The following is a 17,714-nucleotide window of genomic DNA, read 5'->3' as shown; positions in this document are numbered from 1 at the left end:
TTATTTGATATTATTTTTTGTAACTGTATGCTTTTCTGCTATCATCATTATACGTGCTGTGCACTGTGTGTGACTTGGTCCAGGTGTATTGCACCTCGACTCAACATTTGGTAGGATTCAATGAGATTCCCCATGCATTCTTTTAAATTCCAGTGAGTACAGGCCCAAAGCTGCCAAACGCTCCTCATGTGGTAACCCCTTCATTTCCAGAATCACCCATGTGAACCTCCTCTGGACTTGTTTGTTGGTGCAGGCTGACACTGTCCGACCTGCACTGTGATGGACATCTAATAGAATAGTTGTAACCATAAGCTCTGAGTCTTATTGTTGACTTATGTTGAATCTTCTGGGCAGTGTCTTTTCCAGGTCTAACAAACTGGCACCACTAACAGGGTGGTTGAGAGGATTAAGGATGGGAAGAAACCCCAGTGAGATAGAAAGTTCCAGTGAACACATTCAACACCTTCCTCCTTACTTTCCTTACCATCAGAGAAACAGCTAATTCTTGCCTCAGTGCACTATTTAAAGCAGGGGTTCCCAACCATTTTTGTGTCATAGACCGCTACCATTGACTAGGAATCCATGGACCCCAGGTTGGGAACCCCTGATTTTGAGTGAGTCTGAGAATGGAGTTAAAAACTGGGGATCTTCCTACGACTCCGATCTATTTTTAAGTGACGTTAAACAGGACTCTTCCAAGAGGACCATGACCTTGCTGTGGTTTGCGTGCCTTAATGACCCAGAGAGATATGTTGCCTGGAGTCAGGGTGTTATGCTTTGGCTCTTGAGGGTCACCCATGCTAAGCAGGTCAAAGGGTAGAGGACAGACGAAGAGTGGTCCACCAGTCGTCAAGGTCTGGGTGTTCAGCTCAGGGCTTTCAACCTTGACTGGTAAAAGCGATGAAGAGTATTTCTATATCTGAGTACGAAAGTATTTCTGAGTCTCCTCCCTGGGACCTGCATGACTGACACAGTTGAAAACAGAGGATGAAGGAAGCCTTGAACACCAGCAGAGCTGGAATACCTTCACTGCTGCCCTAAATGCCAGTGATGTAACAGGCAGTAAGTAGCAAGTAAACAGGACTGTTTGTTTGTGCATAGCCTATTAATCTGATGATTCGGTTGTGTTTGGTCCATTTGAATTGTGACTGTGCAATCCATGGATTTGGGCTACAGCCTCCAGTCTACAGGCCCCTTGTAAGTGGACAATTGTTCTAAGTCAGGGGTAAAAGAGGTAACATAGGGCTGGAGTTGGAAGAGGTAGGGAAGGCCCTTAATGAATACTTTGCTTCAGTATTCAACAGTGAGAGGGAATTTGAGAAATGTGAAGATAGCATAAAACAGGCTAATATGCTGGAACATGTCAACGTTAAGAAAGAGGATACGCTGGAGCTTTTGTAAAACATTAGGATAGATAAATCCTTGAAGTCAGACAGGAGCACCAGGTTACTAAGGGATGTGAGGAAAGAGATTGTTGTGTCTTTGGCGAATATTCTTATTAGCCACAGGAGCACCACCAGAGGTTTTGTGGGGGGGCAAATGTTATTCCATTCTTCAAGAAACATAAATTACAATAAACTTAATTATACACAATTTACATGATAAAATAAACAAAAATAAATATAATGACATTAGTGCAAGTATGAGGGAGTATTGGGGATTTTCAGGACAGTTTACAGATCTGATGGCTGTGGGGAAGAAGCTGTTGTTGAAGCTTGAGATATAGGTCTTCACGTCTCTGTGCGTCCTGTCCGATAGGAACAATGAGAAGAGGGCATGGCCGGATGGAGAAGATCCTTAAATATGGATGTTGCATTTCTGACGCATTGTTTCATCTTGATGTTCTTCATTTTAATCTCAAGCTATTTGTGCATCAGCAATTTACAAACTGGTTGCTGGTTTCTGTCTGGAGGCATTTTCAAAAAAATGTAATTGCTGTGAAGTCTATAGTTGCTGTAAAATACATTTGACTGTAAAAAGAACAGCATCAGAAATGCGGGTCGCCTCCATTTTCTCTGGATGAAACGACTGTACTGCATTCTTTGACTAATTTAGGAAAGGCAATCCAGTGCTTTTCCTCTTAATGTTGTGTAAATATAGTCAATGTATGATAAAGGGTGTTGTCATCCTGCCAACTGTTATTGACTGCAGGCACCTAGGCAAGAACCCAGGCTGTCTCCATTCCATCCAAACAGTCATTACCCCAACACATGGGGATTAGGCCAGGCTGTTTACCTTCCTCTAATTCGCTGATTGCGACTGACAACACAGTTAGCTCAAGATTATTATTTTATTACTTTGCAGCAAAGAAGGCAAACAAATGGTGTTTGACTTGGGCGAGTGCCTTGGTGAGTTTGCCTGCATCTGCCAGCAAGTATCGATGTGTAGTGGGGACCCAAGACACCAAACTGATATTCTGATGTAACACACACAAAACGCTCAGGGAACTCGGCAGGCGAGGCAGCATCTATGGAGTGAAACCAGCAATCGATATTTTAGGCCCAGACCCTCTTTCAGGCCAGGATCCTTCATAAGTCCTGTTGAGGAGTTTCAGGAATGTTCCTTTCTCATTTTGGGTGTGTTATTCCAGATTTCCAGCAACTGAATCTCTGTGTCTTTGGCATTCTGAGTTATTTTCATTCACTGGCTGAAGGATTCACACTTGAGTTAAGTAATGTAAAAGATGGGACTGCCACAGTGCATTGTAAAAAGGAGATGCAGAACTTCTGAAATCAGTAGCTTTCTATTGGCTTAACCCTTTGTCCTTGTGCCCACTCTTTCAAAATGATTCAGAATCTCATTGCCAGACACCGTTACAACTTCTGCAATTCACTTTTCCTTCAAAACTCCAGTCACCCTCTACATAGAGATATTTCTTGCAGACCCTTCTTTGCTTTGCTAATGTTAACTTGCAAATGTTGACACGGGAGTCAGGACTCCTCAGCTTGGGACTCTTTTCAACCATCTTCACTGTTGAAATGCTTATTTGTAAAACTAGCACACTAAGTCTCCAGTTAAAAGTCCCAATGAAAATTGTTCTGCTCTTTCTTGTACCTTGTCTTAGTAGTTGAATGCCATCCCTGGGATCATCCAATTGAATTTACGCTTTGTGCCCTTCATGACTTCAGGGTGTCTTCAACAGTAAGGATCCAGAACCGGTCAATCTTATTCTTGCTCAGATGATCCATTAAATTGGTGGAATTGTTGGATTGTTGGAATGGGGGTTCTGCGGACCCCTTGCTTAATGGTATTGGTCCATGGCATAAAAAAGTTTGGGAACTCCTGGAGTATAACTTAAACTCATCTGAATTCCAGCACTATCCAGATTAACCAGAGAGCAAGATCAAGTATTTCCTGCTATAAGTGTGTAAAGTGTGTGTGTGTGAGCACGCATGTGTGTATATGTGTATGTGTGTGTATATATGTTTAGTCGAGCTTATTGCCAAATGTGCAGGTAGAGTGAGGCACATATATATGAAAAATTACTTGCTGTCAGCATTGTAACAGACACAGAGATTCAAACAACACACAGAAGTTTACATAAATTATACAAGACAGTGAAAAATGTCTGTGCAAAGAAAGACTGCAAAAAATAGAGACAATTTATGGTAGTACAGGAGGTGATACATAGTACTCTGTTGCGTGTTTTACAGGGTTTCACTTAAAGATAGCATCATTCGGAAGCTCACTGATGGGATCACAGTAAATGCCCCTGGCCCTTTAGTAGATTCAGGCATGAACATAAGAAGAGGAAATGAAGCAAATCAACCACGTAGCTGTATTGTCATTATAATCTGCCACTTTATTGAATAGTTAATTGCCAAGATACTTGGTTTTCAACCAAAGGCATTGCACACAGGTAAACACCCATATTATAAAGGCTGGTATGCTTACTTCTGTGTGATGAGAGCTGCTGGACTTGGATGAATTAGACTTCTTTTATAAATATCTCTTTCAAGGAACTAAGAACCATATGTTGACTATTCCATAATGATTAATAACTTTTCAACTTCAAAGACTGCTATGCCTGAAGAATTTACCTCTTCCAGTAAGGAGCAAATATCCAGAGTTTATCTTTTCTAAGTATTTTGTTCCAGCTACTTATTTGTTGCTGCAAGTGACTTTGAACAAGTAGACTGACTGAGAGGGAGAACTGCCAATAAACCTCACCAAGCCACAAAACAGATCTTACCTGCTATTAAGATGTTGGATTTCTTTCCATGATCAGTTAATATAACCTGGAGTTTGGAACTCCATCAGTCGATGCTTATGTGATGCCTCTCTTACTGGGCCTTTAGTTCAAAATCATCACTTGTTAATGCAGTTTAAAAGAGACAGGCACAGTAAACCAGGGAACAGGTAGTTAACTAAATCTCTTTTTAATTTGTTCATACTCTAGTTGGCAAGATCGCTATTAATTCGGGTCTTGGACCCAGGAAATGAGAGACAATGCCACGGAGTTGACCATTGTTCTTAGAGGCACCTGTGTGAATTGCAACTCTATAGTACGTGCCAGATATCAGGGACATGGACACCCTCGGGCAATGTGGGGTGTGGATGGCCTCACCCTACCTTGATTGACATTTACAAATCTTGCCAGCCATGATAAAAAGGAGACTGCTGGAGGCGGTACTCCAGCGACGCACCAGACGGAGACACCATCGCTCATCGCTCCCGTAAGGACGGGAAGCTGTTCGGGAGCCACGTGTGTTCTGGTTCCCCTAGCTAGGGAATTGAGTGGCTGATAACCCTGAAAAGGATTTCGGACTGACAACGAGGAACTCCCGTTCTCGATCTCACGCTTTGAGGCTGGCAAGTTTATTTTCTCTATCCAACCCGTGAACACGCAGCGGTCCCTCAAGCGGCAAAAAGCATCCATGAACTGGCGAGACTTTTATATTTCAATTGGACAAATCGTTCAACCCCTAGACAATGATAGAGCTCATTTTTGATTGATTATTACTACACCTATGCTTTAGATTGAGTTTTGACGATGTATATGATCTGAATGTTTTGTATTAACCATACGTTTGTGCCCTTTTTTAAATAAAACGTTTGAAAATAGTAGCACCAGGCTCAGCGGACCCATCTATCTTTGCTGATAAGTCACCCGGTTACTGGGGAACGTAACAATGCTTATGTGATGCCTCTCTTACTGGGCCTTTAGTTCAAAATCATCACTTGTTAATGCAGTTTAAAAGAGATAGGCACAGTAAACCAGGGAACAGGTAGTTAACTAAATCTCTTTTTAATTTGTTCATTTTCTAGTTGGAATTATGCAGTGTTAGGGATAGGGCAGAGGGAGTGGGGAAGGGACTGGACTCATAAACTGATTCCCTGTATTTTAAATTCACTTCTTAACTTCCAGACAGAAAACTCATCATCCCTAACTTAACTATGTAAAGGAAGGGAACCATTTTATCAACTTGAGTCACAAAAGACAAACAAAGAGAAAATGTAAAAACTATTTGAAGAAGTAAGAGAGTGTTTTTATAAAGATTAAATTTAGTGAATCGGTTCAGACTTCCTCTTGAATTGGAAGATTCTCCATAAGCTGTCAATCAATCCGTAGCCACCATGAGCTTTAGCACAGTTTGCATCACTTTTGCTTTGGGCTCAGCACGTTTTGGTTTTAAATCTCATTCCAGCACCTCTATTTCCTCAGGAGGCTATAGAAATTCAACATGTCCCTGTTGAACCTCAGCAACTTTTATAGGTCTCCAGAAAGCATCCTATCCAGATGGACCATAACTTGGTAATGGCAATTGTCCTGTCTGAAATTGCAAGAAACTGCAGGGCATTGTAAACACAGTTCAGCACATCATGAAAATCAGCCTCCCCTCCAAAGACTCTGTTTACATTTCTTGCTGCTTCAGTAAATCAGCCAAAGAGGCTGAAGGATGGGTGAGTAAGTTTGTGGATGACATGAAGATTGGAGGAGTTGTGGATGCAGCTGTAGGTTGTCGAAGGTTACAAGAGAATATAGACAGCCTGCAGAGTGGGGCAGAAAAATGGCAGATGGAGTTCAATCCGGGTAAGTGTGAGGTGATGCATTTTGGAAGGACAAACCAGAAGACTGAGTACAGGATTAATGGTCAGTTACTTAAGAGTGTGGATGAACAAAGGGACCTTGGGGTTCAAATCGATACATCCCTCAAGGTCACTACGCAGGTTGATAGGGTAGTTAAGAAGGCCTATGGGTTGCTAAGCTTCATTAACAGGGGGATTGAGTTCAAGAGTAGAGAGGTCATGTGGCAACTCTACAAATCTCTGGTGAGACTGCACTTAGAGTATTGTGTTCAATTCTGGTCACCTCATTATAGGAAGGATGTGGAAGCTATGGAGAGGATGCAGAGGAGATTTAGCAGAATGTTGCCTGGGTTGGAGAACAAGTCATATGAAGCAAGGTTAGCAGAGCTGGGACTTTTCTCTTTGGAGCATAGAAGAATGAGAGGGGACTTGATAGAGGTCTACAAGATTATGAAAGGCATAGATAGGGTGGATAGTCAGTACCTGTTTCCCAGGGCACCAATAGCAAACACCAGAAGGCATATGTACAAAATTAAGTTTAGGGGAGACATCAGGGGTAAGTTTTTTTTACACAGAGGGTTGTGAGTGCCTGGAATGACTTGCCAGGGATGGTGGTGGGGGCTAAAACATTAGGGATATTTAAGAGCCTCTTGGACAGGCACATGGATGAAAGAAAAATAGAGGTTTATAGGGTAGTGTGGGTTTAGTACTTTTTTTAAAGGATTATATGGGTCAGCACAACATGGAGGGCTGTACTGTGCTGTAGTGTTCTATGGTTCTATAATATAATCAAAGACCCCATACACCACAGACATTCTTCTCTCCTCTCCCATTCAGTAGGAGATACAGAAGCCTGAGAGCATGTCCCACTAGACTTACGGACAAGTTTCAATTGTGCTGTTACAAGCGTATCAAATGGTCTCCTTGTATGATAAGATGGACTCTTCATCTCACAGTCTACCTTGTCATTGACTTGAAATTTATTTTTTGCCTGCACTGCACTTTTCTGTAACAATGACATTTTATCTACATCCTGTTTTAGCTTTCCTTGTACTGCTTTAATATGCTGATATGATGAAATGATCTGTTTGGGTGGCATGCAAAACATTTTCCACTGTATATGTGACAATAACAAACTTATTTACCACTCCAGAAGTGTGTCAGCAGATTAGCAAAGACTTCTTTCAAATATTGCATTGGTGGAAGCCATTTCCTTCAAACTCCCTTGGCAATGATTCCTTTCCTTCCTTGTATCAGAAACTGAAGTGCCTTTTACATGTTGGATTTCACTCAGTTTGAACATTGTTACACAACTGTATTATGTCGACAAATACACTCAAAAACTTCTATAGTTGTACCATGGAGAGCATTCTGATAGGCTGCATCACTGTCTGGTATGGACGGGGGAGTATGGGAAGGCTACTGCTCTGAAAGAAGCTGCAGAGGGTTGTAAATCTAGTTAGCTTCTCCTTGGGTACTAGCCTACAAAGTACCTGGACATCTTCAGGGAGCATTGTCTCAGAAAGGCAGCCTCCATTACTAAGGACCTCCAGCACCCAGGGCCCCTTTCTCACTGTTACCATCAGGTAGGAGGTACAGAAGCCTGAATGCACACACTCAGTGATTCAGGAACAGCTTCTTCCCTTCTGCCATCTGATTCCTAAATGGACATTGAATCCTTGGACACTACCTCACTTTTATTAATATTTCTGTTTTTTGCACTTTTTAAAAAATCTATTCAATAATGTATACTGTAATTGATTTACTTGTTTATTACTATTTTTTTAAAAATTTCTCTTCTATATTATATATGCTCCTCAGACAGGATGAAGAGGTCAATACTCCCCAATGCCATTAGGCTTTACAATTCAACTGCCAGGACTTAAGAACTTTTTTTAAAGCTATTATTAATGCTTTTTGAGTTAGTGATTTAGATGCATATCATATTTTTTACTGAGTTAAGTATTGTATGTAATTAGTTTTGCTACAACAAGTGTATGGGACATTGGAAAAAATGTTGAATTTCCCCATGGGGATGAATAAAGTATCTATCTATCTATCTATCTATCTATCTATTGCATTGAACTGCTGCTGCTAAATTAACAAATTTCATGTCACATACTGGTGATAATAAACCTGATTCTGATTCTGTTACCAATTGGATTCATATCCACCAAGTAGCATCAATCGATTCCTGCACTTTCCTTTATTACTTACACCTGTACTTGAATTTGGTTCTCAAGGCCTATTCTCCATAAGCAAGGCCATCTAAATGTAGTGGTCACATCTGCTGACTATGACCAGCATTTCCACTTCCTGTTCTGATTCCTAACTATTCATTCCACAACCCATTGGTACTGAACATGTTGACAAATGTTAGGTCTCGATCAAGCAATAGTTGCAGAGAGTTGTGAACACTACCCAATCCATGCTGAAAACCATTGACTCTGTCCACATTAAGCACTGCCACAGAAAAGCAGCCAGTATAATCAAGGATCTCTCACACCTTGTTCATTTGCTTTTGTCCCACCTCTAATTAGCAAGCTTGAAATTACACTCAGTGGCCACTTTATTAGGTGCACCCGTCCACTTTCTTATTAATACAAATGATTAATTCAGGTGCCTTGGTTTTTGGCTTGGGCGATCACGTCTCTCCATCTATCACGGTCCCTGACCCTCTGAATTGTAGTTGTTGCCTCCCCTGTTTCTGACCATGATGTTAATCCATCTCTCATTCTTATTCTCTATCTGCCTTCTGCTTTTTCCTTCCAGCTTTCCAGTTGTAACTAAATGTTCTAATGTCTCTCTCCGCATGATGTGTCCAAAGAATTTTGATCGCTGTTTTCTGAATTTTTAAAATAATGTATATTTTGTTTTTGTTCTCTGTAGAACTTCTTCATTGGTTATCCTGTCCCTATATAATATGCATAGCATTCTTCTGAGGAATCACATCTCTGCTGGACATCACAAATCAATGCAAATATCAATGCATAAAAACATGAAGACATTGTCAAGAGCTTCAGTTTTTGTTCAGACCAAACATCAGAGCAAGGGGGAAGTGCGATCTAAGTGATTTTGTCCATTGAATGATTGTTGATGCCAGACAAGATGGTTTGAGTATCTCAGAAACTGCTGATCTCATGGGAGTTTCACAGACAACAGGGTGTAGAGTTTACAGAAAATGGTATGAAAAAATAACAACATCCAATGTGCAGCAGTTCTGTGGTCAAAGAGGCCTTCCACTAAAGTCTTCCACTGTGTTCCCTTGAGTGGTTTGGTGCCTTGGGATAGCTGGCACCTGGTTGTGAATTGTTGTACCGATTGTTGACTATGTTGAGAGAGAGACTTTGGCACAGTGCTTTGTGTTCACATGTCTGACACAAGAGCCCCAACCTAGACATGCTATTCCGAGCACTGGCCATCGAAGAGATCGCCATCCACGTGGAGGAACAGATTCAACTTTAGAGATTGAAGCCTCTTTGAAGAATCGCAATACCTTTATTAATTCCTCTCTGCCTCATGACTGCTCAAAGTGGTGAAGGAGCATTGCTAAATTGTTTGTGTGTGAGTGTGTGTGTGTGTGTTTTGGCTGCTGAATTTCCACATTTTGCGAGTGACTGTGCTTCAAAGATGATTTCATCAAGACACCTGGAGATCATGAAAGACTTAATATAAATGCAATCTTTCATTTTCCTTCTTTAAAGGTTTTAAAAGCAGCCAAGGCAAGTCTCAGATGTTTTCACTGACAGGAAGGTTGGTATCTCAGGCCTTCAAAGGGATATGCTTTGCCCCATGACAATATTATGCTGGTCCACAGACGACTAGCTGTGGTGTAACTTACAGCAATTGAACTGAAGGGGTTCCACTGACATTGAAAACTGTTACAACTTCATTCTAGAAGTCCCTCATCAAAAAAGCTTTCAAGTTTTTCTCCTCTTGGTTCACAATGAAACCAGAACCACAGATTCAAGTATGGCCATTTATCACTGGCAGGCTTGCTTTATTCCCTTTAATGCACACCAGGCTGCGCTAATTAAGTGCATCTGAATTGCTCATAGGGAGGTCAGCAGACACAGCATGTATGCCATGAAATGTGATTTTATTCTTCAGGAGCTGCAGCTAATGGCCAAGGCTAAAGGCGAGATCTGCTCTCTTTGGCCGTGCTGTGCGGCTGAGACTGAGGAATATCGGCGGAAGGATGGAGGAGACCACGGACTGAAAACAAAAAAAATGATTCCCGTCCCTCCAAATGTTATGCATTACCACTGCTGAGGGACAGCCACCGGTCTGTTCCATTTCTCCAAGTTTCTTTTAGAACCATCATGCAGCTTGCATTTCACAGAAAAAAAACAGCGCCCTACTTACTTGCATAAAATGCTCTGCATGTGATATTCCTGCTGCTAACTATAGTGACATTTTGCACGACTGATGTGAGTGTAGCTCAGTCTTGACATCTCGTTCGGCATCTTCAGCCAGCTGAGCCATGGTGAGTTCAAGGCAAAATGTGAGGCTGCATCGCTGGGGCGTTTCCAGTTCCAAATGCATTGTTCTGGGCAACAGCTGAACGGAAACCGGAATCACACCCACTGAAAGGATATTAATCATTTAAAGTGGCACCATAAAGATAATAGTTCTAATGAAACTTCTGTCTGTGTGGTTTTCTTTCTTTCTTTTCTTTTTAAATCTTTTTATTGATTTTTAGAACATAACATAAGTAAAATATAGTACAAAAAAACATTTGAGAGTACACAATAGATTCATTAATAATCAATTATATATTATCAATGTAAAAAGTCTCCCAAACTTATAATATTAATATGAAGAATTTAAGACAAAAAGCACAAAAAAAAACCCCAAAAAGAAGAAGAAAAAAAAACAATATATAAAAAAAAACTAACATGGGCAATTGTATAATGTTAAGTACACACAGCAGTGCCAATGACTCCGAACCTCCATTTATACAATTCAGGATGGTAGCAATAAGGTTCAGGATCAGACCATTTAACTCACATGAAAATGTTGAATAAATGGTCTCCAAGTTTCCTCAAATTTAACTGAGGAGTTAAAGACCACACTTCTAATTTTTTCTAAACTCAAACAGGAAATGGTTTGAGAGAGCCACTGAAATACAGTTGGAGGATTAATTTCTTTCCAGTTCAATAAAATAGATCTTCTAGCCAATAGTGTAGCAAATGCAATCATTCGCTGAGAAGAAGCAGATAAACACATATTATCTATCATAGGTAGACCAAAAATTGCAGTAAAAGGATGTGGTTGAAGATTAATATTTAAAACTCTTGAAATGATATTAAAAATATCCTTCCAATAGCTTTGTAAACAAGGACAAGACCAAAACATATGAGTCAATGTAGCAATATCAGAATGACATCTATCACAGGTTGGATTAACATAAGAATAAAATCGAGCAATTTTATTTTTAGACATATGGGCTCTATGTACAACCTTGAATTGTATTAGAGCATGTTTAGCACAAATAGAGGATGAGTTTACCAATAATAAAAATTTTTCCCATTGCTCAGTAGATATAGGGCAATGCAATTCTTCCTGCCATTCCTTCTTAATTTTTTCTGATATATCCGGCTGTATCTTCATAATCATATTGTAAATGATAGCTACTAAACCCTTTTGATAAGGATTAAGAGTTAGAATTCTCTCTGTAATGTCCAGTGGACATTCTTTCGAAAAAGACTTTAATTCATTATATAAAAAATTTCTAATTTGTAAGTATCTAAAAAAATGGGTTTTAGGTAAATTGTATTTGTTAGATAGCTGTTCAAAGGACATAATGTTATCATCCAAATACAGGTCACGAAAACATTTTATACCTTTTGTTTTCCATAGGAAAAAAGCCTGATCTATAAATGATGGCCGAAAGAAGTAATTAGATATTATAGGACTTGACAGTATAAACTTATTCAAGCCAAAAGATTTACGAAATTGAAACCAGATTCGTAATGTATACTTAACTATGGGATTAGTTATCTGTTTATTAATTTTGAGTAACGAAAAAGGAAGTGAAGATCCTAAGATTGAGATCAATGAGAAATCTTGCACAGATTTACATTCCAAATTTACCCATTGTGGGCCAGCTACTGTAGTCAATTCTTGTGTCCAAAATATCAAATACCGTATATTAACTGCCCAGTAGTAAAATCTTAGGTTTGGTAAAGCCAAGCCGCCCTCTTTCTTTGACTTCTGTAAATATTTTTTACCTAATCTAGGATTTTTGTTCTGCCACAAATAGGAAGATATTTTAGAGTCAACCATATCAAAAAAAGATTTAGGAATAAAAATTGGTAATGCTTGAAATAAATATAGAAATTTAGGTAATATCATCATCTTAATGGCATTAATTCTGCCTACCAAAGACAAAGAAAGTGGGGACCATCTATTAGCAAGTTGCTTAATTTGGTCTATTAAGGGGAAAAAATTAGTTTTAAACAAATCTTTATGTTTTTTAGTAATTTTAATACCTAAATAGGTAAAATAATCTGTAACGATTCTATATGGTACATGATTATAAATTGGAATATACATATTTAATGGAAAAAGTTCACTCTTATTAAAATTCAATTTATAACCAGAAAAATTACTAAATTGAGCAAGTAAAGAAGAAATAGCAGGAATAGATTTTTCAGGATCAGATATATATAATAATAAATCGTCCGCATATAATGATACCTTATACATCGCCTCTCCACGGGTAATGCCTAAAATATTGGGTGATTCACGAATAGCTATAGCCAAAGGTTCTAAAGCAATATCAAATAATAAAGGGCTCAAAGGACAACCTTGTCTTGTACCGCGAAATAATTGAAAGAAAGGGGATTTTTGATTATTGGTAAAAACCGAAGCTAAAGGTTTATGATATATTAACTTAATCCATGATATAAATTTTGATCCAAAATTGAAATGTTGCAATGTATTGAATAAATATGACCATTCGACTCTATCAAATGCTTTTTCGGCATCCAAAGAGATAATACATTCAGGGATTTTAGATGTAGAGGTATAAGCAATATTAATTAATTTTCTAATGTTAAAAGATGAATAGCGATTTTTAATAAATCCGGTCTGATCCTCAGAAATAATCCGAGGTAATATATTTTCTAATCTAATAGCTAAAATTTTACTAAAAATCTTAAAATCCGTATTCAGCAAAGATATAGGACGATAGGATGCACATTCAGTCGGGTCTTTGTCTTTTTTAAGAATTAAAGAAATAGAAGCTTCATAAAAAGATTGTGGTAATTTACCTATACTTAATGCATCTTTAAAAATTTTACAAAGCCAAGGAGAAAGTATAGAAGAAAAGGATTTAAAAAATTCTGCGGAAAAACCATCTGGACCTGAAGCTTTACCCGAGTTCATTGAAAAAATAGCCTTTTCTATTTCAGACTCGGTAATAGGTGTATCCAAAAATACGTTATCTTCAACAGTTACTTTTGGAATATTCAATTTCCCTAAAAATTCATTCATAATAGAAGAGTCCTTAGTACATTCTGATTGATATAAGGAATTATAAAAATCTTGAAAGGCTTTATTTATCTCTTTATGGTCAATCGTCAAAGTACCATCTTGTTTACGAATCCTAGTAATTTGTCGCTTATCTGAAGCAATTTTCAATTGATTAGCTAGTAGTTTACCTGACTTATCTCCATATGTATAAAATTGAGCCTTCGATTTAATTAACTGACTTTCAATCGAGGAGGTTAATAGTAAACTATGTTCCATTTGAAGTTCCACTCTTTCTTTATAAAGTTCTTTACTAGGAGTTGATGAGTAGATCTTATCAATTGCCTTAATTTTATCAACTAATGTTGATATTTTGGAATTAGTTCGTTTCCTAACTCCAGCAGAATATGAAATAATCTGTCCACGAATATATGCCTTAAAAGTATCCCATAAAATTCCACTAGAGATCTCTGCTGTAGAATTTATTGAGAAAAACAAATCAATTTGCTGTTTAATAAAGCTAATAAAGTCAGAGTCCTGCAAAAGAACAGGATTAAGCCTCCAACTTTTCGTACTAATATATGAATCCGTCACCTTAATAGATAACTTCAAAGGTGCATGATCAGATATGGTAATTGAGTCATATTTACAATCCATGACATCTGTAAGTAAATGCTGATCAATGAAAAAGTAATCAATTCTTGAATAACTATGATAGACATGGGAAAAATATGAAAACTCTTTGTCATTAGGGTGTAAAAAACGCCAAATCTCACAAATAGCTGAATCAACCATAAAGGAATTAATAAGAGAAGCCGATTTGTTCGGCAAAATTTGAATGGGCTTGGACCTATCCATCACAGGGTTTAAACAACAATTAAAATCTCCGCCCATTATCAATCTATATTGATTCAAATTGGGAAAGGATGTAAATAAACATTTAAAAAATTCAGGACAATCAGTATTTGGAGCATAAACATTAACTAAAAGAACTTTTTGATTACAAAGTAAACCAGTAATAAGCAAAAATCTACCGTGCGGATCTGAAATTGTTTCATGATGTATAAAAGCAGTAGATGAGTCTATAAAAATAGACACACCTCTCACTTTAGCTTGCACATTTGAGTGGTATTGTTGGCCCTTCCAGAACCTAAACAAGCGCTGACTATCCATCTTCCTTACATGAGTCTCTTGTATAAAGATAACATTAGCATTCATTCTATGGAATACATTGAATACTTTTTTCCGTTTGATCGGATGATTTAAACCATTAGTATTCCAAGAAACGAAATTAATAGTCTTAACCATCATGACAGTATATATTATAGTTAATACATAAGTTCGAAAGAAAAGTGAACTCATGAACCCGGAAGAAGGAAGTAAGTTCAAAAGGAAACCGGAAGTCATAGCACTGCAGCCATTTTTGTAGTTTCATATGCGCCCAAAAAATAAAACTAAGCAAAAAGCAAGCAAAAAACAAAAAAAGAAAGAAAAATCCCCCTCCCACCACCCTTGAAACCCCAAGAAAAAAGCCAAAAAAGGCAAGCGAGCAAGCTAATACTAAAACTACCCCCATGTCTCAAGACGGCAACTCGAACGTAATAGAGTTAAGAAAATACACACAACCCACATTATAAAAAGGGTAATACTACAAAAGTTAAAATATAAAATTAGTGTTATAAATGTATATAAACAAAAAAGTTAAAAGAAAAGAATTAAAACAATAAATAAAAGTTTCAAACTTTCAAATACATCAAAACAGTTATGACGCTCCAAACACTGGAGTCAGTCGGGAAGAAGAAACGCCATTTTTTTTTTCTCTCTCAGTTTTAATATTCAGATGTTAAAAGTATAAAGGAAAGCGTATATCGTTTTTTATTTAAAAAAAAAAGAAAAACAAAAGAGAAACCCTAATCGGTCATTTTCAACGCAAATAGATTAATAATATGAAAAACTATAAAATCGGCATAAACCTAGCAGAGAAAAAAAGCTTTAATCGTATATAAAAAGTATATGCAAGCCATATAAAAAAAAAGGACCCATATATCAAACCATAATAGATCCAAATTTATAGGCTAAATTACACTGATCAGCCCAATAGAATGTCATTGATCCAGGAAACCTTGAGCATCCGCAGGCGATTTAAACAGCCGAACAGTTCCATCATCCAGGGCGACTCTCAGATGTGCTGGGAATAACAGCGCTTGCTTGTAGCCTTTCTGGTGGAAATTCGACATAACCGATCTGAAAGCCAGCCTAGCCCGTAATACTTCTGGGCTATAGTCTTCCAAGATACGAAACTTGAAATTTTGATGGATAATCATACCTTTTTTACGAGCCAGACGGATCAAGCGATCTTTGATATGAGGATAGTGAATTCTCAAAATTATGTGCCGCGGTTTCGAAGTTGAACTTGCATAAAATCTTGTTACCCGATGTGCTCGATCGATTATTGGGGGGGGATCCAGGACCTCTTTGCCCAGGACATCCACTAGAAATTTAGAGAAGAAAACGGTAAGATCACCGCTTTCAAATCCTTCCGGGATCCCAATTAACCGGAGATTTTGCCTTCGAGAGCGATTTTCCAAATCCGTAATTTTAACTTTATAACGATCCATCTGTTGAGAAGTCGAGGTTTGCTCTTCTTGTATCTTTTCAATCATACGATCTTTCTTACGAGCGGCTTCTTCAAGAGCCAAAATGCTTGCCTGTTGTTTTTGTGATTCCAGTGAAAGTTCCAAAAACTTTTCTTCGAGTGATTTCAAACGATCGTCATACTTCGAAAGCCTTAGGAATAATTTTTCCTGCATCTCTTCAAATTTAGTTTCCACAATCTTCGCAACTGCTTCTAAAGGTACCAATTCTTTCGACTGTTTCGATTCTTTTGCTTTAGACATTTCAGCAAGTTGAGAATAATTCAAATAGTTTAGAAAGAAGAATTCAGTATATTTAACCCCTTTAGAATAAGTTTAAGGGGTGTTTATAGGCTAAAAAAACGTAAAAGTTTTGGAGCAAAGCCTAAGTGCGGTTTACTCCATGAGCGCCATCTTGAGAATCTGTGTGGTTTTATTGGAGCCCTTCGCTGGCCTTGTTGAGATTGCTCCCTGGCACTGGGCCATTGTTATCGCCCCACTGTGCAACACAGAAAGACCATTAATGAATCCCTCCTTTGGTCATTTCCCACAGTAAAGTGGGTGGTTTCTAAAAAAAGAGTAGAAGTGCAGATCCAGCTCTGGCTAATGGGGTACTGGGAGATCGTCCACCAGGATAAATCTCTGGCCAGCAGCCTGCCCTCCCCACCAAGATCATTATGAATGAGGAAGTGATTCCTGAGTGCTTTTTCCCCTTTAAAGTTCATGAGAGAAGTAGTAAGCAGAATTCAATCTGGCAAAGTGTGACAAAGTAAAGAAAAGTCGAACTGATGAAGGGTCTTGAACCTGAAATGGAAACTTTGTTTCCCTTCCCCATGGGGGCTGCCTGGCGGCATGAGTGCTTCCAGCATTTCTGATTCTATTTCAGGTTTCCAACCATACTTTGATTTTCAAAGGTTGTATTCAGAGCTTTTCTTGGACTTCTAGATCTCCACACTCACTTGAAGTACTCCTCGAATGGCAATCACCATTGTAATTTAGAAAACGCAGCTGAAAATTTCACGTTGCAAATTTGCAAAAATATTTTTGCGAAGGTGATCAGTTTACCTGTGAATTGATATTGGCAAATAAATAAACATAAGAAAAAGATCTAGTAGGTTGCTGATGTTAACTCCCCTGTTTTTCCTCAAATTAATGCAGAACGGATAGAACATTTGTTTAATGTTTCCTGCAAAAGACAAATATCTCTAAGATTCTGTCTTGGATCAGAGAACGACCATAAGTTTGGGCCTCAAATTTCTGGAATGGAACAGAAGGCATCTAACTTACAGTGACAGCTGTGAGGCCTTGTCCCCTCTCATTTAAAATGCCATTCTTCGCTCCTCCTCTTGGTATCATGCACTTACTCTTCATTTCCATCCTGTCTCCAACTATCTTCAAGAATAGTTTCAAAACAAGACTTTAAATATTACCAGGTGGTTCAATGGATTCCTTTCTCTTCCGAATTATCATCATTAACTGCTCTCTCGGGGGACATTATTGTGCTTCTTGCTGAAACTATGCACATTCTCAACTTTTCTAGGATTCAGACATCTGTCATCTCAAATCAAAGGCCCT

The sequence above is a fragment of the Hemitrygon akajei genome, chromosome 7, assembly GCF_048418815.1.
Source record: "Hemitrygon akajei chromosome 7, sHemAka1.3, whole genome shotgun sequence".
In the NCBI taxonomy this organism is placed as follows: domain Eukaryota; kingdom Metazoa; phylum Chordata; class Chondrichthyes; order Myliobatiformes; family Dasyatidae; genus Hemitrygon; species Hemitrygon akajei.
The sequence above is the reverse complement of the archived record's forward strand: the minus strand, read 5'-3'. Positions refer to the sequence as shown.